The sequence below is a fragment of the Falco naumanni genome, chromosome 6 (assembly GCF_017639655.2).
Source record: "Falco naumanni isolate bFalNau1 chromosome 6, bFalNau1.pat, whole genome shotgun sequence".
Lineage (NCBI taxonomy): Eukaryota > Metazoa > Chordata > Aves > Falconiformes > Falconidae > Falco > Falco naumanni.
In genome coordinates, this window is record NC_054059.1 from 55,655,745 (window position 1) to 55,677,647 (window position 21,903).

A 21,903-nucleotide genomic window follows, 5' to 3' on the forward strand; every position below is an offset into this window, starting at 1 on the left:
TATCCTGAGTAGTTCTTCCTCATATTAAAATTAATTGAAAGGTGCATTCTGTAGTCTATCTTCATACTCAGCAAGTTGACTGCAGTTAAGTATGGTATGACCACAGAGAAAAATATTTGCTCTGAATCTCTCCTTAATCTAGGCTTGTCATATGCTTCTGTACACCAAAAGCCTAATCTTGGCTTGCTCCCAGCCTTCTCTTGAAACAAAGCCTGGTCTCTGGTAGATTACTTGTCAGTATGTTAGCATACATGTTCAGATCCTAGAAGTAGGGCTGGTTAGTCCCTGGCTTCTATAGAGGAACCAAGAAAACTCACGTGCTAGTTCTTTACCAAAGTCACTCCAAAATGATACTCCCATATTTCTAATGAATGCCTACCACTGCCTTATCCTCCTTCAGAAACACTTTCTGTTTCAGACTGACAGTAAAGGCCTCATCCAAAGCAATCTTAAGGCAAAGGAACCACTGAAGTCCACTACATGTGTGCAGTATAAAGTAGACCACATGAAACAAATATGACCAAGTAAAAGGAGATTACATTACAGGGAGAACAAGGACTTAATGAAAATACTAGCCCAGTTTGTATTCTCATTGTTCTCCTTAGCCCTCCCTGCTTCTCTTTGTCTTTCATTTCACTCACTCATTTGTTCCAAGACCTTAAAGAGTTTCACTCAGTGCACCACTGGACAGATTTTTTTGGTAAAGATAAATCATAACCATTAGCACCTTTAAATCACAAAGAAGCTATACCGAACTAATGCATGCTGTAAGTGTGCAGTGGTATAGCTTTTACAGAAGTGGAAATAACGAAAATGTACTTTATGTTTAGTGTACATGTACCAATGTACATGTATACATGTACATCAGTATAAACACAGTAATATTCAGTGAATGTGGAAGTCGCAATGAATTAAAAAAGTGACTAAATTATTACTTTCAGATAAAACCAGAAGCTTTACAGGTAAAGCTAACATATATTACAAAATATTTGGTTTTACAACAATCATTGGATACTCTTTATTGTCTGGCCTTTGAATAGAGGATCTTTCGAGCAGACCATAAAGAGTCTTTCCTACTTTCATTATCAGCCAGAATTGCAGCCACTGGGCATACTTACACCATGCAACGAAGTGCAGTAAACGGAACTCAGCTACCATTAACAAAATCCAAAACAAAGCACCGTGCAATGGTGCTAGCTTGGGTCTTGAAAGCAGAGAAGTGGATCCTACTGCCTTTGTTGCAACATCACTTTTATATTTCTTTTTGCAGAGGTGCTATTTTCTCCAGATGGTGTGGTGCTAGTTAAGCAGGTAACAAAATTTCTGACATTTCAATGTGTAGACACAACCAATCTTGTTTTGAACTGCTAGTGTTTAGCTGAAGGGCTCTCTGAAAACTGATAACCCTGCCCTTCATGCGCTGGTATCAAGGTTTGCCGTTTGAGGAAGCTGCTTCCTAAAGAAAGTTCAAGAGAAAATTAGTCCTTATGCCTGTCTGTCCTCACATTTTGAGAGACAGTGCTTCTCCCTCTCCACATTCATCCAAAGTGAGTTATCTATTAGCATGGCTTTGTGTGCTTGACAGAGGTTAATTCCTTATAAACACATATGATCAAGTTGAATATGAAATGAACATTTTTAGGGGAAGATCATCATGGAAGCTCCACTGCAGACCACTTACTATCTTGTAATGATTTGGCATTAACTCAGATTTTGGGCAAGTGTATTAAGTCAGAATATCTCTGCAAAGCCTTGTTAATTCACTAACAAATAAGTGAAGGACTAGAGGATACAATTGTCAAAATATTTAAATTATGTGCATTAAACATAAATTCTTAGATATTCAGGAAACCTATATAAAAGCAGACCTCAAATATCTATTTTTAAACTATTATGAAAAACTTGGCAGTCTCCATAGTAAGGCTGCCTGATGTCCTCTCTGTAAAATCTCCTGCTTTCTCTGCTATGAGCATCCCAATTTAAAATGCAACCATTGTTAATAATCACTACACTTAGATACAGTCCAGATTAACAGCTTTTGCAGTTAAAGTCAAACTGAGCAAAATCAAACTCTCATAGCTCACTGGAAAAAAAAAACAAACAAACAAACAACAAAACCCAACAAACATATCAAGTATGACTCACCTGCCTTTCCCTGACCATTATAATGAAGAAACCGTTATGAAAGACTGTCATTCTTTGGCAATTCTTGTCTTCTGCCTGCTGACAGTTTTCAAGAATAGCCACTAAAGATAATTGTGCTTCCTCAGTGTTTTTCTTGTACCTCACTCTGCACCTTTGGTTTGCAAGAAAGGTGAAATTTGGAACCAACTTAAATAGCTGTAGATCTAAATTATTTTCAAGTATTTTGCTTTAAAAGATAATCTAAGCCTGCAATTTCTAATGCTTAAAACTGCACCGGTCTTTTAACTATGTGCTGGGTATGAGAATGAAACATGATGGCTTGACAGTATCAGGTCTAGTAGTTCCAGCTGATTCTCCCACAGACCACAATAAATTATGAAATCAACATTCTCAATGGTCTTTCCTGTCCGATTTTCTGTAATACATTACATTTTGTATCATTGCAAAGGAAATGGTTTCCTCTTCCAAACTCCATTTAAAATGCCGCCAATTTAACCAGTTGCCTGGTTATTTTCTTTGTAAATTCTTGTTTGTAACTTTGCCATAATTTAATAGCTTGGGGCTTTCATGAAATAGGGTGGTCTTGCATCTGATGTTTTTGTGAAAACTCCACTTAAAACCTGTTCTCTTGACTTCTAAATGAGATTGGGGAAAAATACATAGCAATGATGATCATATTTTCACTCAGGGGTCCTCAAACTTTTTAAACAGGGGCTGGCACACGGATGCAGTGGCAGGCAGCCATCTGCGGCTGCTTGGTTTCCCCCCCCAACCCCCAGCGAGGGGGGGGGCAGGGGGTGTCTGTAAATACGGGGGGCCGGATTGAGGACCCTGGAGGGCTGTATCCGGCCCGTCGGCCGTAGTTTGAGGACCCCTGTTTTAACTGGTTATTTGAAAATCTGCAACTCCTTACATACATATAAATACTACACAGACTGTTGGTATAACTGGGACATCAGTTCTGTGATTACAAGACTGCAATAACATAAAAAACAGGACACACACAAAAGAAGAATAATGATCTGTTCTGCTCAACAGATTGCAAAATACCATTTCAAGGAAAAAAAAGGTCACAAAACCTCTCTTTATACAACACAGATTTTGCACGCTAACACCTAAGTTCTCCATTATTAACCAACCCTCCTAAATAAGAATGGGGATAATTTTTAATGTTTCACATAACATTCTGTCAACTTTTCTGATACAGATGATTTTTCTTCTAAAAGATATTTCAGAAAAAAATTGTTCAATCATATTCAATCGTATGAATCTGAACAATAACAAAGTTTGATTTTCATGATTTAATATGAGCAGACCTTGGGCTGACCGTAGACTCTTTGCAAATGCAAAGGCTTTGGTGATGTCCCTAAGAGTTCTGGGTAGCAAATGAAAATTTTGCAATGAACAAATCATTCATGAAATTTAATTAGGCACATGAAATTGTGGTCCCACTGAAATTAACAGGCAAACTCCCAACAATTCTTTGAGACCACCACATCACATGTTGCTTTGTGACATGAATGAATATTAAATGACAGCTATTACCCATGCTTTGGTCTAGTCTTGCAAAAATATGCAAGCAACGGTAATTCTCCTTCATAGTACTATCAGCAGGTACTAGCTGCGAACTTTTTCAACCTCTTAATTATCCCATAAACATGTCAAATGAATTCTTCACAAGCACTGTGGCTTGTACTTTTTTACGTTCTTTGTAAAAATAGCCAAAGCATTATTTCGCTTATGAAAGTACATATTTCTCTTTAAACTAAGTATTTATTTGAGATAGTATCTGTATGAGATACTAGAGGAATTAACTATAAATGAAGTATTATTTTAAAACATATTTATCCAGACCATGTTGTCATCTAATTTGTTGTTGTTTCAGAAAAACTGGCATGACTAACCTTCCTTCTCCCAAGTCTTCCAATGGGAACAATACAATCCCTCAGCAAGAACAAACCCCAAATTTCTTAATGCCCCTCTTCCAAAGATATGATACATTTCCATCAGTGCCTTGGCCAGAATCTCCAACTACTACACATGAGGCTTACCAGGAGATCAAGCTAACCATGACTCTGCCAACAGAAGCTGCCCCTAAGAAGAACAAGCAGGAGGAAAGGCAGTCTCTTATGGTGACGTTTCTTCCTTCTGGTTGCTCTTCCAGCCACAGAGCCATCAAGGGTGCTAGCCAACTCAGAGGGCAATTTCCACAAGGAAGGAAATAGCCTCCTCGCTGACTGGCCTGCATGTGCCATCCTCCCCTCCAGGGCAAGCTTCCCATCTAGCCCTACAGTAGACAGGGTGTCTCCTTGCCCCCCCAGTCAGACTTGTCCCCAAAATTTCACGAAAATACAGGACCTTGTCACCCAAAATCTCTGACACTTGATACTGTGATGATAAAATATACTCTTAAAGATTTCATCACAGATTTATTTCATTAAAAGCTAGCCTAGGAGTTAGTCATGCAATGGTCCCAGTACTAGTAACCAACTGCTTCCCTGAAGAGTATGGTTTTCTAAACAAGACAAGCAGTTAGCTATTGCCTCTTACTGGCAGATATCTCCTGACAGTCAGAAGTCAAGACAGAATACGGAATTAATACAAAGACCACACATGATGCTCCATTTGTGTAAAAATCCATTGGAAAGGTAGCCCTGATGGACTTCTTGCAATATTAGGCAACACTGGGCATGAAAGAAATCATATTCCACTAATAAGGGGGTTTAAGACACAAAAGGAGTGCCCACCTTTGGGCTATTGTTCCTTCAGTTTCCAGGAGAAGTAAAGCTCAGGCTTTCCAGGTGAACTGCTGAGCCAATGCACAACCAGGAAATCAGGCTGGGAACTTCACAGGGCAAAAGTCAGAACCTTCACAGAAGTGTCATACAGACTGCGGACCTCATCTCCACAGTCAGTAAAGGTGTCTTACAGACTCCTTCACATCTGCAATGGCTCCAGCTATATGTATCTGCCCAACTACATGGCCTTGAAGTGTGCAGATTCATGCTTACATGCATACAAAGCAAAAACATTTATTCTTACATCACAGAACTATAGAATAATTTAGGCTGGAAGAGACCTCCACAACTCCAAAGTCAGAACAGCAATTCACATTTATTTTCCTATAAACTGCAAAGGAAGACAAAAGAAAGACTGTTGTTTCAACTTAGAAACAGTTCAGAAAGTGCTGAAATGATCTAGTCATGTGATGTGTGCCACGTAAGACAATTCAATTCTTTGTTTAACCCGTCACAAACATTACCAAACTGCTTGTATGCAGTATTGTAGATTAAACCTTGCTCCTTACAACTTGTAGTATGACAACTGCTCCTGAGCTCACAGGCTTTGTGTAAATTATCCAGTCCTACATGGAAGCATCTGGACCAGCTTATCTGGAGCACACGTGTAATAGCCATGCCTGTTGCTCATACCAGCTCATGCACACCAAGTTACTGATTTTTGTTAGGCAGGCTTACCGATACCAGCCCTACTTTTGCCACACACAAATAATGCACTAAAGGCATGGTGTGTCCACAGAATTTTACTCCTACTTAGACATGTTTGTTCCATTCACTACATTGAACACGTGCAAGTGCAATCTAAATTTCATCCAAGGAGCTGCATGCTGGAGAACCACATCCAATCTCTCATATTTATCAATACAGCTGGAGAGAGTTGCCTAAAATAAACATCTAGGCCATTATGTTTGTCTAAATAATGAGCTTACATTATACATTTCAAAGTAATAGCTTTGACGAAATTTAAATCCCTCTAGAGAAGGGCACTATTTAGCTACAAACATATGACTGTTCCACCAAAAAATATACATGCGTGGATATTTTAGGCTAGAAAAGATTGTTGCCATCTGCATGCTGCATACATAACCAAAGAAATTTACCTCTGATTTCTGCATCGAGCCTGAAACTCCTCCTTGAGGTTAGGTATTTCAGAAAGATAGCCTTGATTTTAAGAAAGACAACTCAGCTCTTAGAGGCCACTTCCAAGAATTAATTCTTCTCACTGTTAGGAATGTTTCCAATTTCAATTCCTTTTATTTTCAGTTTCAGCATTTTAATGCCCAATAACCTTTTGATGCATTAAGATGCCTTCTACTATTAATGAGTCTGCTCAGGCACCAACATTCACAGAGCTCTTTTCACTCAGGGTATATAATTCTGATTTGATTTTGCATAGCACCTTTCATTTAAATATTTCAAAAATTCCTCATGAGTATTTATGAGTGTTAGGGATATTTCTATATGAGGCTTATTTTGCACATAGGCAAACTGAAGGAAAAGATACTGAAGATCATATTCTCCAAAGGGATGAAAATAACACGGGAACAAGGTGTCTATGCATGTCTGGAAAAGCAAGGTCAGGCAAGATCTCCAAAGTCACAGACTACCTCTGGCAAAGCCAAGAACAAAACCTTCATTGCCAGATTCTTATGCCTGTGCTTCTATAGCAAAACCATTATGATTTGAATACATTATTTTTAGATACTGTTGTATAAAATTTAGGTGTATTACTCTGCATTTTAAACATCTCAGAAACACACTACAAATTTCATACTGATGCTTCAACTGCATTAACAATACGAACGAACTGCTCAGCACAGGAATGCAACAGTTTTTATGCTGCTTAAGCAACTGGCTGTTCTCACCATTTCATACAACTAGACACTTTAAGTGTAAAGAATCACAAACACCAATATTCGCAGCAAGCCAAAATTTGCCTTGGCAGCTGCTAAAACTCTGACCTCTGGCAGATAAAATGAAGACTTCAGCCCAGCAGTACAGTCCCCAGTGACTGTGTCAATGGAAGCGTGCGTATTCAGTCACTTCTTTTTTCACACTTGAACCCAGAAGGAAGGTTTTTTTTCTGGATCAATGAACACTAAATGAATAGATGAAAGAACTTAATAGGTTTTCTCCAAAATGCAGCTAACAGCTATCGAAGTGTATTCTGAGAAGAGCCTCCTCAAGCACAGACTTCTTACTCTCACAGCTTCATGTAATACAAAGCTGCAAGTCAGCAGAGAAACTCACAGAAAGATGCAGAAGATTACAGTGTTTCCCATCCCAGCAAATGGGATTGCAGAACCAGAACAGCATTAAGTAAATTCGCAGTGCATTTATATAACCTTCCCCACAACTCCAATCTTATTGCTCAAGTACACTGGGACATAAAGGTTACTGAGATTTTACCATTTTTGAAGTGAGAGATATGGGTTTTCACGAATGGCCAGCTTTTTGCAAAATGAACATCTGGCCTCCTGAGATTTACTGGCCTCAAAGTCTTTCATATCTAAAAGTTCTCTAAAAGTGTTTCTCCTGGACTGGAAGAGACATCTTCCCCATTATGTTTCCATAAAGAGTTGCAATATTACTACTAAGAAAACTTAACATCTACTCCATATCTAGGTTAACTTAATTAACCTACCATATGCTTTCATAATACTCTAATCAAAGAAATTACGTGGAAAAAATTCTCCTACTTCCAAAGTTCATTCAACTCAGGCATGCTAGATATATAATTTAGAAATCTAGAGAGACATTTTAAAATCCAAATGATAAAAATGTATGTTTAGGGATGTTAAAACAACAATAAAAACCCTACCTTAACATGACTTAGATAAACTATAAAGTGTTCTTTGCAGAAAGCAGATTCTGGAAGGCTTTGGGGGTTTCCAGGATGGCAGCTTATTAGCTGAAACTGATTGTCATGGCTTTGAACTAAAACCTTTCCAGCTCCTGAGAGTTGTTTTGGCTTGCTTGTGTACTGAAGGCGTAATTCACAGAAAACATCTCTGACATTTTTGGGCCACATAAGAACCAGCACTAGGTCCATGACTACCTAACATATTGAATGAAATCCTAACCTTGTTGAAATACACAGGAATTCTGCCTTTGATTTCACACACTCAGGATCCCACCACACTACCAGAGCAAGAGTAAGCAAACAAGAATAATTGAATCTTTTTACAGTGTTCTTGAGATCACAGGAAGGAAAGACTATTTTTTACTTGTGTCATCAAATCCTCAATCTGTAATATCTAACCCTCCACCTGTTTTGTGACATATATTAAAACTTCCATTAAAATCAAGGATTTATTTTGATGTAAAATGTGAGTAGCGACAGCAGAGAATCCAAATTCTTATGTCTTTGCTGACCTGTGTAATTTATGCAACTCCAAAAATTAACTTTGCAGGAGTAATTCAGTGGTCCAATATGTAGTTTCTGACTGTGTGCACCCTAGATATAAGCCAATCTAAATACCATTTGCTTCCCAAAGCGTTTGCCACTCTGATGTAGGAAAAAGGCAACAAGGGAGAAGTAAAGCAAAGGAAAAGATGGATCTCCTATGACATAAATAGAGGAGAGAGCATTGGAGGAACACAAAAAAACGCAAGTATTTAAAGGCCTGTTTCAGAGATGAACCGAGTCAAGTCAGCTGTTATCAAACCTTTCACATAACATCATGTCCACAAGATTCTTACTTGTTGTACCACACTCTGGTACCTTGTCTCTATCTACACAATACAGAGGTGGCTTGGGTTCACACCATAAAGTAGGACTACAGCATTAAGGTGCTTCTACTGCTATCCTTTGAAGCACACAACAAAACTAGGGCCTACAAGCCTCCATATGAGGCAAATCCACTACTTCATTATTTTTTCCACAAAAAGAGGGAAAACAGTTTCATAAACTTCCTGCTCTCCTCCCTATTATTTATTATACACACACACCTATATGGAAAAGACAGGTTTGCTTGAGAAAACTAGAAATTACTGGCAGATCTGCCAGAAGATCGATTGTGGATTCAGATAAACATTCAAATAACACAAAACTAGCTTGGCTGCATAGCCATGCTTTTTTTGTGCTCCCTCTTCATGAACTATCCAGACAGAATGGAGAGTTGCTGCGCTATAAATACACAGTCTGTCTCAGTAAAAACAAACAAAACCCATACTGAGAATGAACAATAAAAAAGTTTGACAGTAAAGTGTCCTTGAAAACAAAAACATGCCAAATATAAAATTATGAACACAATCCATTTATCAGCTTCAATTCTATCATTCTCCCAAAGCTATGACTCGAAGTCATATAATCTTTTCATTTTTGATGAAAACCAGGATGGTTTCTCTGGCTGTTCTTCAGATCTCTGCTGTGGCTCATATTTTCTGTTTTTACAGTTTGATCATTATGACTGATAGTTCTGTAAGATCTGTGTAAAGCAAGTTATACTCAGCAACAGTCATCCTCTAGCTACTGCACACAATGATCTTGTTTAATCACAGATGCATGGGTTTACACATGATGTATGTGAAAGTGATTTTAAATGCTCTGTAAACAATATTGTTTTGACCGTACCTCAATTTTTTTAGGGTGTTTTGGGTTGGTGTTTTTTTTAGGAAAACCTCACTGCATCTGCAACAGTAAGAAACGTATAAAGTAGGATCTGTAGACAATTTCTGGCTCATTCATCTCCTTGGTATTTCCATCCGAGAAGATAATTTCCTATCAAGATGGGATTTTAGGCACAGAAATTGTAGAAACCTGCCCAGCACCTTAACTTCAAGGTCCACGTGATTACATGGTCAAAACCTCAGCTTCTGACAACAAACTGCCTCAAGATCTAGGGGAAAAAAAATCTTGAAAACCTGAACTTTGTGCTCATCTCAACAACCTCTGCAAATACCCCTTCCTCCTCTGTCTGCCTTCCATATTGTGAGCTAGCATATATGGCCTGGAGCTCGGCTGGAACACACTACCCACAGCACATCACAGAGTACATCACAGTCTAAAAGGCTGAAGTATGGTCAAAAGGCAGACAAGAAGCAGTACAAACACGCATATGACCATACTAAGGGCAGTCTTTCAGTGCAATGCAGTTGTTGCTAGAGAAGCTTTTAAGTTGAGTGTTTGGAAAGAATTAAAAGCCACAAACTTCTGGAGAATAGCAGAGACAAAAGCAGATTTCACCACTTTTCTAGGGTCCTTTTACTGCTCTGTGTCAAAGTCTCTTTTACAGCAGTGGTGCCACTGCTGAAGACCTGAGTGTCACCACTACCCTACCATGTCTTTTCTAAATTGCTAAACATGGCAAACACCTGGCCTCATCATTCCTTGCGGACTCAGTGAAAAACAAGAAGGAAAAGAGTGCTATGATATTAACGTCGTGTCACTTCCTAGTCATGCTACATGCTAAGACCCACTTCTCATACTTCCAGTTATTCAGGTAAGAGTCTTCCCACTACTTGTCTAAGACATTATTTACAAAAATACAGTCTTGTCCCTATAGAATAATTGATGTCTATGGTTGCTGCTATACTACTGACCTATCTTCCCCTCTATCTACATTCTGCCTTCATAATATCATTATATTCACGGTCCTGCAGTTGTCAAGGAGTGAACTGTGTTTGCCTACATTTTTTTACAGAAGTGTAATAATAATTGAATGTGCCTGAATAAATGGCTCTGCTTATCTAATAAAATAATAAAAATGTAATAAATTGTGTTAAGAGTTTCTGTGCATTTTCTGTATAGCACAAAGCTACTGAATGTGTGCAACTAATTCAAACGCAGGCAGTTAGACACAACACAACAACAAGATTATTAATATAAAGCAATAGAATAATCCACACAAACATTACCCAGACTTCCAAGCACCACATCTAACCTAAGAAGCCCCAAACCCGAGTACTAGACAAGTTTCGGCCACATGCTCTTGAAAATGCAGGTATTCCCAGACACAGTCTCACTGTCAAAGTGCAACATCCTCAACAAACTCCAGAGCAAATGACTCATCAGAAAAATCTTCCAATCCAAATTTCCAAAATATTGTCACCCTCTCCATCAGCCATCTCTGTTCCAGACTATTTTAACCAGCCTCTCTCTGTCTCTCTCCCTCTGAATTCATAGCTTGCTGTAGTGGACCTCCCTTCTTTGCTTTTTCCTCCCCATTTGCTCCAGTAGATGCTTCTTCAACTGTAAAGTGAGAATAGCTAGATTAGGAAAGAAAGCTTGGAACTGAATTCTGAAGTCTATCTCTTTAGCCATAAGGTTTAACAAAAGCATATTGGAACCTGAGGGTGATGCTGATACTGGCTTCTCAAGGAGTTTTAAGCAATGTGTTAGGTCTGTTTCCAAAGCACTCGATATTCTGGGCTGAAAATTACCTCCTAAACTCAAGCCCGAAAACCACCCATGACAAGCTTTACTCAAAATGAAACTGTGTTGAGTAACAATCAGAATATTCTGTAGAAGAGTTAGAGAGTCTTCCCTGAGACTACCACTAAACTCTGGAAGGAAGGACTACAGAAACTAAGTATCACACAGACCATTATTTATTCCAGGTTCTTTGTTTGAACTTTGCCTTCCCTAAAACAGGGTAAATACCTAGTAACATGTACACTGACAAAAATTACAAAAGCAAAGATTATTCTCAAAACTCTTTGAAGAAAGTAGGGAAAACACTGAACTTCACACGTCGTGAAGTCATGTCACAAAGCACAATAATAATGCACTTGTATTCTATGAAGGCACCGCAACAATACATTGGTAAAAGTACCTAGCAAACATTAAGAGAAAGCTATACAACATCATCTGAGCCCAGCCCCTCGTTCTAACTCTGACTCTGTGATAACCTTACCGTTTTTACAGGAATTATATAACGTATACAATGCCATCTAGTCATACTCTCCAAATTCCAATGTACTGGGTTGGCATGGCAAGGTTTTGGTAGCAGGGGACTACAGGGGTGGCTTCTGTGAAAAGATGGTAGAAGCTTCCCCCATGTCCAATGCAGCCAATGCCAGCCAGCTCCAAGACCGACCTGCCACTGCCCAAGGCCATCAACGAGGGTAACAGCACCTCTGTGATAGCATATTAAGAAGAAAAGAAAAAAAAATCTGCACCAGCAGGAGAGAAGAGCACGTGAGAGCAACAACTCTACAGCCACCAAAGTCAGTGAAGAAGGAACAGAAGGTGTTCCAGGCACCGGAGCAGAGATGCCACTCCAGCCTCTAGTGAAAACCATGGTGAGGCAGGCTGTTCCTTTGCAGCCCATGAAGGTCCATGGTGGAGCAGATAGTCACCTGCAGCCCATGGACAACTGCATGCCAGAGCAGGTGGACAACCGAAAGAGGCTGTGACCCCGCGGGAAGCCTGTGCTGAAGCAGGTTTGCTGTCAGGACCTGTGGACCCACAGAGAGAAAAGCCCACGCTGGAACAGGTTTGCTGGCAGAAATTGTGACCCTGCTGGTGACCCACACTGGAGCAGTCTGGTCCTGACAGATCACAGCCCATGGAAGGGACTGACACTGGCACAATGTGTGAAGAACTGCAGCCTGTAGGAAGGACTCATGTTGGAGAAGTTTGTGGAAAGCTGCTTCCCATGGGAGGGACCCCACACTGGAGCAGAGAGAGAGCGTGAGGAGTCCTTCCCATGAGGAGGAAGGAGCGGCAGAGACAACATGTGATGAACTGACCAGAACCCCCATTCCCCATCCCCCTGTGCTGCTTGGGGGGAGAAGGGAAAGAAATCAGGAATTATGTTAAGCCCAGGAAGAAGGGAGGGGTGGGGGGTAATATATATAATTTATATATAAAATAATACCATTTGAATGGTAGTAAATTAAACTAATTTTCCCCAAGTCAAGTTTGTTTTGCCTGTGACGGTAATTGCTGAGTGATCAGCGCTGCCCTTATCTCGACCCATGAGCCTTTCATTGTATTTTCTCTCCCCTGTGTAGTTGAGGAGGGGAGTGATAATGGTGCTTTGGTGGGCACCTGGCATTCAGCCAGGGCCAAATCACCACACCCACAGAAAACTTAAAAAAAAAAAACAAACACAACACCTAACTTAATTTAAAAATTTGCAGCATTAAGAACTAAAATAAAAAGAACCATAGTCTCAGCTACAACCTATTTTCCATTACCATTTCAACTCTACAGTCAACAGAACAATAGAAAATTTATAAACCAAAGTTCTGCAAAACACGACATTGCTTGTCCTTAACCAGTAAATACTTCTGTGTGTAATTTCATCGGTATGCATATTGTTTGCAGGCTTGGGTTGGAAAACAGTGCCTTGTGTCTTTATAATATAATATAGCCTATTGAACTATGTTCCAGCAATGTATGTAGGACCTTGCAGATATTCCACCACAGGCACCAGTTAATGAGGCCATGTCCCAGGAGAATAAAACTGAATTACAAGAACAGCAGCAATAAATTCAGAACAGGCATCTGCAAAGTAATTTGAAAAGAAATTTCTTCCTGGCAAAAAGCAAAGCAAATACTTCGTAGGGGTCATAAGAAGGGTTTGGGGAAAGCACTTTGGCACTGGATTAATGCAAAGTGATTCTATTGCTATAAAGTCTATAAACTGCATTAATAGCCAAGCTATTCCCAAGAAAAGTGTGTTAGGCCTCTGGAGGTTTATTATTAATATTTGCTAGCCTTTTTTGTACCAGGCTATTATTAACAGGCCAATAATTGTAACAGTAAGGAACTGCCAGCTAGAGATTTATTTTGTGAGCAAGTTTGTACTTGTTTGGTAAACCTCTTATAATTCATTTGGGAGTATGGTGTCCCAGTATGTTCCACCAATTCCACGTATTTTGTGTATCCAAACATAATGTTCCAAATTCCAGTTTCCATAATACCAGAGTTACTACTGTGATAGCAAGCGGACATCAGATTTCTTTTAACGTAATTAGAGCAGACTGTGACCTCCAAAGATAACTTAATATCTTATTTCTGCTTCAAATCCATGAATATTAGGATTGTTGTAATAAGATTGTTTAGGTTAAGATGGAAAAACACTTTAACAAGTCATGGATGTAGTGCCCAGTACCAGCTGTTATGCCTGGGCATGGCCCAGGCAGTGGTACTCCACCACATCTCTTTCATGCTGCCAGAAGGATGCCGGGGCACTTGTGGCCAAGGTCAGCTTGTACCCCCTCAGGCACTTAGCTAGTTCAGTCCAGAAGCAAATTCCAACCAGGCAGTTTGGATGCAACCATCGCAAAGACAGTTTAACATCTGCATGTAGCCAGACCACTCTAGCCAGCCTCATGGCCAGAGAACAGTTCTTTGCCTCATTAGTTTCCTAACACAGCCATAGCAAAAACACACAAGAAAGAAAAATCTATGCAAGTATGACAGCTAAGTATTTACTTAATAAACACCATCTAATTATTCACCATTTTGAAGGAAGTCCCTGTTGTGCTTACTGTGCTCACTAGTCTTCTGTGAGACAATAAGAGATTACATAGATCTGCATGGTGGTAACTTTTGGGTTCAGAGTATTAATATGTCTGCAAAGAGAAACAACAGTTCACCTAATTTGCAAGTACTTCGAAATGCAGTTTCTATCTTGGTAAGCAAACTATACTCCATAGTTCCCTTTCCTTTCATATGTCTGTTTGAACTGATTTGGTTACAGTACATTTTCTGTAAGAAGTGTTTAACATCATTTTTACAGAGCATCATACTTTGATGACAACAAAGACATACCATTTTAAAGGCATCTTAAGGAGACAAGAATTAATATCTTCATTTTCCAGAGTCAGAAGATGGGAGTGCTTCAAAAAAGAAATACCACCGTATCTTTTGGTCTTACTATTATGTTCATTATTTGAGTTTATTTCTGTTTCATAACACTGAATGCAGCATCATTCATCTTTAAAAAATGCAACTTTATCTTATCCTTTTTCTTTCTTCAATATTTTTCTTCTTTCATTTGCTCTTTTTTCACTTTCCTTTCTCCCCTGCTTTCCTCCTTGCTCTTTTTTATCTGTTATCTGTCATTTAACTTCTCCTTCCTACAGAAATATAGCCATACCTCAGGTGAAACAAGCCAACTGTTAAATACACAGTAATTTAGAGCAAGTAGTACACACCTCCCAGGTCTCAGACACTGTATCAGGTTTATTCAGTTGACCTCCAACAACCCTGTGGCATCCACATGTCCAGAAGAGCATAGTTCCATGGCGCATCTCTTTTTCCAAGTCCAGCAAGCTGCCTCATACATTATGCCCCAAGTCTGTCTAGCACAAGATCATGCAAAAGAGAAGCTATAGCACCTAAGTTACATACACTTCGTGTGCTGCAAGCAACGCTTCCTTAGGAAAGCTTGTTTGCTGTAGCGAAATGCTGCCCCAAGACACAATGCTGCTTTTATCCCTCTTCATTAAGTGATACATTAAACGTACATCTCATTACAATGTCAATAAATGCCAATTATCACATTTGAGCAAGAGAAACATATACTGTCTGTGCAGAGAGAGGATGTATCTAGAAATAGAGGTAACAGGATCAAGTCAACTGCTAGGCTGGAATATGCTTCCCTTGACAATCCTACCAACTTGTATGAAGGGCAAGCACTACCAATACAACGTAATTATTAGGAGTTTTCCAGTACACAGGGAAACGACTTAATAGCCTAACAACTCAGAGCTAGTAATTTATCTGTAGTTTCTCACATGCTGAATCCTAACAAATCATAAGTAGTTTTTCAGAAATAGCAAACAGAACTTGAGTAACTGGAGCTTTTTTTAATTACAAAATACTTTTTTGTATATTTCCTCTGTATTTTAGTATGCGATATGCCTTTGTTACTTTTGAGTTATAGAAAGCAGAGTGGAAACTCCAGTGCTTTGAGCTGCAATTTTACACATGCAACTAGACAGATGTACAAGTATTGGCACTTCTTTCATTCAATACGTAGTGAAATGTAAGTGATAACATCAATTAGATACAAACTTGTTCTTCAACAATAGGCAACTGATTACAGATAAGCAGAGCCATTTATTCAGACACATTCAAATGGAGTATGTGGGGAAAAAAATAATCATATTCTATTAGCGTTACCACTATCACACCAAACTCAACTAGTAAGTGAACTTTTTTAACTGCTTCCCAATTAATCTGCTTTGAGAGTGGTTTAAATCAAGGAAATTTAAAATTACTTTTGAAATTCCCCCTATCATCGGAATAAAGTAGTCCAACTATCATTGGAAAGCTCTAAAAAGCTTGTTTTGATATCATAACCACTCTCTGAGTTTACGCTACAGATCCCAGCATAGGTCAGAGGCATCAAAGCACAAACCTCTACTATTTAAGAATTAAGTGCCACTAACCAACTGCCAGATCTCATAGGCCATTGGCACTCAACGCTTTGTTGAAAATGTCCTTCCCATTTTACAGCTAGAGTGAATTACAGGAGTATGGTGCTTTACCAGGCTCAAATTTTAGCACTTTGTATTGATGGGTTGTAAAACCATAGCACTGGGATGCCCAGTCCAACTGTCTTTGTGAAACAGCAAAGACAAAACAAATCCATATAAAAAGATATTTTTCCTCTCTAGTTTCTACAAAAAGTAACCTATGCTATACTTCATATCTCTTGTGATTATTAATATCTGTTTGATTACTGTATGTATCTAAGCATATTTCATTGAAGAGACAAAATCCCAGTTTCTCTAAGAGTTTCATCATTTAGCTTTGTGGGGTAGCATTAAAAAAATATGTAGAAAAATATGTCCTTTGTTTCTACTTATTTTAATTAGAGGAAAATGGTCACACTTCCAACAAAAGAAACAATTGACTAAAATTCCAGTGGGATATATATAATAATGAGATGTTGATATAAATGAACACAAGAGTAGTGACAAATGTCTTACAGTCCACATAAGACTTTTCAGAGACTTTATACACAAAAAAGGTAGTTAGTTCATTGCTTCATTTTCCACAACTCTGTTTTCCTGGAAAACTCAGTTGCATCATCACATCTCATTGACAATGTTCCTCAGATATCTAGTTTTGGTTAGGTGACCCTGCACCTCCCTGTCACACTAAGTAGTGAAACATGGAGCAAAAAGAAAAATAACCCTCCCCAACATGAGACACAGAAGAACAGAGAAGACTGAGGAAAATAATCCTTGTTTCTCAGGTCTTATGGTCACTGAACTATTTTCAAAAAACACCAAGTGCTCTTTGGAATATTTCTGTCACCAAAAAGACCAAAGAAGGAACTGAGTGGTAAGAAAACAGTGACACCAACATGTTCTGTTACTGCTGCAGATAGAAGGCTTCAAGTAGCTTTGTATTACAGGATATCCATCTCATCTGGCTGGCTGTGCAAAAAAAGAGAAGAAAAAGAAAAGGCACCCAGGCAAAATCATGGAGTTGAAAATCACTGATCCTGTATTAAGATTCAGGAAGCAGAACATAATTTCATTTATATTAAGAACCACTATGATCTGACTATTTCAGTACTAAGTTCAGCCATCAGGTCCACTTGAGCTGCTCCTACAAAGATTCATCTATATGAAAAGCAGTTACAGATATACACTAAGAACTGAATTGTGTTATGTGGAAATGGTTTCTTAATGAATTTCCACAAGCCAAATGGGTTCCTCTAGGTTTGCTTTAATCACAACTCAGAGTTGAGCCACCATTTCAGCGAGTGGCAACTTGAAGTTTTTAATTTTACATCTTATATAGGTTTCTTAAAACAATTACATAATCCCTAAAGTCTAATCATAAGAGTCCACCTAAAGTTTCACCTTTTCGATTCTTCTATTCTTCTTAGTCAGCTGGAAAGTACTTCGAATTCTCATCCATCAGCTGATTCTCATCATTCAATCAGATTGTCAACCACATAGATCATGCTATTCTCGACTCAAAAATCATAGAAGTTATTTATATCTTACAGTAATCATTTGACAGGCCTATTAGATTATTACTTAGTGTTTAACGTATACATTTATTTTCATCTACTGACTAACTCTGTTGAAGACTAAACCAGTCATGGAAAGTCATACAATGAACTTGGTTATATTGTTATTGCTGCACCTGTGTTTTCACTGCTGCTAACAAATAGTCAACTAACTTACTATTTTAACCTACACAATAGTGATATTAATCTATGATTAGTCTTTAACAGGTTAATGGTGGAATAGAGTAACATCTTCTTGCTGTACAGACAGACTGAAGTCCCAATATGGAAGTTCAGAACAGTGCTTATTCTTACAAACTCCACAAAAGACGGACACCCAGGAACCCGTAAAACTAGTGGGTGGGATAACAGCTGTGTAAAACATCTGTTCAGTAGGTTAATTCACTGATATTGTCAGCATTTCACCTTTCCATGCAATTGACAGTCCACTGGCTAACAGCCTAATTACCCAGAGATGGTGGGGGTATCTATTATCCAGTAAAGAAGAAAACCAAACTTTTCCTTAACATATTTTTATTTTAAAAGTAAAGTACTAACTAAAACTAAAGCACCAACTCAAGCACTATCTGCAATTGCATTTTATTTCTAGTGGGCTTGGAGAGTGTACACAGCTCTGTTTTAAAATGTGTATTAAACTTCTAAGGATTAGAAATATTCTTAAGCTGTTGATTAGCATCTTCAAGTAACTCAAAGGCAGTCACCAGTTAGCACAGGAAGAAATACAAAGATTCTCCTGGTACACAGGCATCAAGAATGGACCTCCCTAAATTCTGATAGTAAGGTCATATTTGGGATTGTCTTCCCATATACATCATATCACATCAGAAATCATAACGTGGGTTTGGAGAACAGATTCAAGTCCTCTTAAAGGCTTTTATGTAGAACTGTAGTACAAATATTACCTAATAGAATATTCTACCTCCTCTTCAGCTGCCTTTCTAGAAGTGTTCAGGTTCTCCTTAGATCCCGTTTGCCAGCTTCACAGAGGTCTGAAACAACTTAGGGTGTCTAAACCGGACAAGATGCCTACATTTGTCAAGTAGTCAAGTAATTAATCTGTCAAGTAATTAATCTGTTTATAAAGCATAATAGCACCAAGTCAAATGGACACCATCATCGCTAGCAAGAATATCAAGTTCCTTTTATCTCCACATTTTCTACCACTATCACAGACAGGACTGACAGCATTCTTCTGTTAAAAAAAAAAAACAAAAAAAACCCACTATTCACAGCAGCAACCTTTAAGTTCCATATTTTTTATATCATAACTTTTTCTGGCTTCAATAATTTTAGTGGGAGTTTTCACTGATTTTCAGCATTTCAGATTTTTGGCTGCTAAAATATACTGAACAAGGCACAAGAAGTAGCAGTCTCCTCCTGCTGTTCCATACACATGCTTTACTCCTTAACCAATTTCCACTTTTCACTTTCCCCTTCTGCCCTCAGAGAGGTACAAATCAATCAAGAATATACAACCTGTGACAATGTGGCTGAGGTAAGCACCTGCATATGGCAGAGGTACTTTGTGTCATATGCTCAGCATTCAAGGAAATGGAAGCAGACCACACTGTGGGAGGGCTTCGTCCAGGAAAGATCCAGCAATGCAGTTAAGCCGCTGAACAGTTTCATTGGAGTTACTTGGACCTATCGCTGTGTGCAATGAACTCATAATGTACCTCATCATTAGGGATGGAAGTTGGAACTACTGACCTACTTGAGGGTCAGTGTAGGTGTCAGTGCTTTGTCAGAGAAGGGCTTACTTAGTCCATACTTCACAGGATTAAATTCAGGCAGTCCACCTTTCCTAATTTGAGTACAGAGTTTCCCTAAAAGTGAAGCTCTGTTTCTAACTCCAGTGAGGCTGCATTGGGCCAACCCATTTCCGTACAGGAAATAAAATAATTGTAGCATTCTGAACTCCTGCATTAGTACTCCTTTTCCAACTTTCACTTGCATCATTGTTGCTATCCAACTGAGGAGCAACAAACAAAATATGTTTCTATGCCAACAAAATATAAATTATATATGATTTTATTTTCAAAATTACTATTAAGTACTACGTATCTTCTTCCATGAGGGTGTCTTTCTGTGCTCAGGACAAAAATCTAATTGTAACTCATGTTTCAAATTACTAAAAATTGTCTTGTAATTATCTTCTAACAAGTATTTTGCTAGAAGTACATTTCCTGGCAACACGAGTACATTAAAATGTTCCAAACTTGGAAGACCCTTTGGCTTCATTATTAAGTAATCTAAGTTATATTCAATGGAAATATAATTTCCTATTTTAAAAGCGCTTTTCTTGCCTGCTTTCTACAAAGCAGCACAGAAACAATTGAAGGAAAAAAAAAAAAAGTTTCTTTCTAACTGGGCACTTACTTGGTTTCCATCACATGGACTGGATGCACCATCTACTTATAGAAAAATAACAGAATAGTTGCTAGTGTATTGATCTAGCACCAGGGTAAGTCAGGAAAGACAAAGCCTTTGCTGACAGAATTTTATTGAACAATACACTCTTTATGTCCTAAAACCATTAGGAAGTGCAAGTTCACTATATTGCTACAGGTTATTTTGTGGTTCATGTTACACAGAATGCTACACCAAAAGCAATACTTTTGTCTTTAAACAGTTAAACCCATTTTATTTCTCATAATCACTGCATGAATTAGACTAGCAGTGGTTAATGACAATTAGTTTTAAGTGTCAAACAGATACAGCTATTGCCATTCCAGATCTGCAGAACAGCTGCACACGTACTGAATTCAAGCACAATCACTAACAATGGTTATGTTAATAAGATACGAGGAGTATCTACCGTGCACCCAAGCTGTTGCAGTACTTTTGTTCCAAAGTCTACCGCACCAGTAAGCTTATGTCTACCTGAGGAGCGATTTATTTAGCAGCGAGTTATCTTTGCACGTAAGGGAACAGGGCTACCCTCTCGCCGTCCCCATCTGCCTCTCATCCTTCCAGATAACCAGCTCACCACCATTTTTCCCCTCAAACAAAGGTTAAGGAAAACCCAACTTGCGTGAAAATGAAGGCAAAGGGGGAACGTGCCGGGGCTGGTGCGGCGAGGGGGCGAAGCCCGGGGGCAGCCGCTCGGCAGGGCAGGGCAGGGCTGGGCTCCCCGCCGCGGGGCAGGCGATGGCAGCACGTCAAGTGCCTCGGACCCGCGAGCAGACAAAAGAGGGTGTGTAGCAGCTGCGCGGCCGGCACGCCAGCCCGCTCCGCTCGGGCGGCGCAAAGTCCGTTTCTGGCAGGGAAAAACCCACCGACCCGTCCCCGCTCCCACCCTGCCCCTCGCCGCCGAGGGCATGGGCGCGTCCCCCCGTCCCCGCCGGCAGGAACGGCCACGGCCCGGCCCCTCCGCTCCCGAGGGGGGATAACGGCTGCGGGCGGGCCGAAGTTCGGGGCCGAAGGGCAGACCCCCGCCACACGCGCTACCCCCGCCCCGCCGCTTACCTGTGGGGAGGTGCGAGGCGGCCGCAGCGCTCAGGGCGCAGCGAGCTGCGGGGCCGCGCGGCGCCCGGAAGACATGGGGCTTCTCCGGTGAGGCGGCGGCTGGCTCAGGGAGCGACAGGGCGGCGGCTCCCCTCGCCCTTCCCCGGCACCGTCCTCGGCGAGACGCGGGCGGAGGGAGGCATGGCGAGCGGGCGGGCAGCGGGGCCGGGGCGGTCACTGCCGGCCGGGGGAGGACGCCCGCCGACTGGGGGCTGCGCGCCCCCCCGCCGCACGGCCAGCCGGAGGCGGCCTCCCGCTGCTCGCCCCGCGGCGACGGGCGGGTGCCATAGCAGCGGGCTCCGCGGACCGCCGAGAGCGGTGAGGGGGGAAACGGCCGCCAGGCAGCCGCCGAGGGGGGCGTGGGCGGGCGGCGGCTCCGCGGCGCAAAACTTTGTCGGCTCCTCAGCGAGGTGCCCGGCGCCGCCCCGGGGGGAACCCCGGCCCTCCCGCTCCCCTCGGGGCTGCCGGGGCTCGGTAGCCCCGCGCGGCCCCGGCGGCAA

At 40.4% G+C, this 21,903-nt stretch overlaps 1 protein-coding gene across 1 annotated transcript in view; it reads right to left on the minus strand.

The window, feature by feature from the left end:
- Positions 1-21,466, minus strand: part of TMEM200A (transmembrane protein 200A) — a 60,282-nt gene extending 38,816 nt beyond the window's left edge. Inside the window, exon 1 of the mRNA XM_040599216.1 lies at positions 21,365-21,466. The gene's annotated coding sequence lies outside the window, so the exon portion shown is untranslated. The remainder of the gene's footprint in view (positions 1-21,364) is intronic.
- Positions 21,467-21,903: the final 437 nt, after the last annotated feature.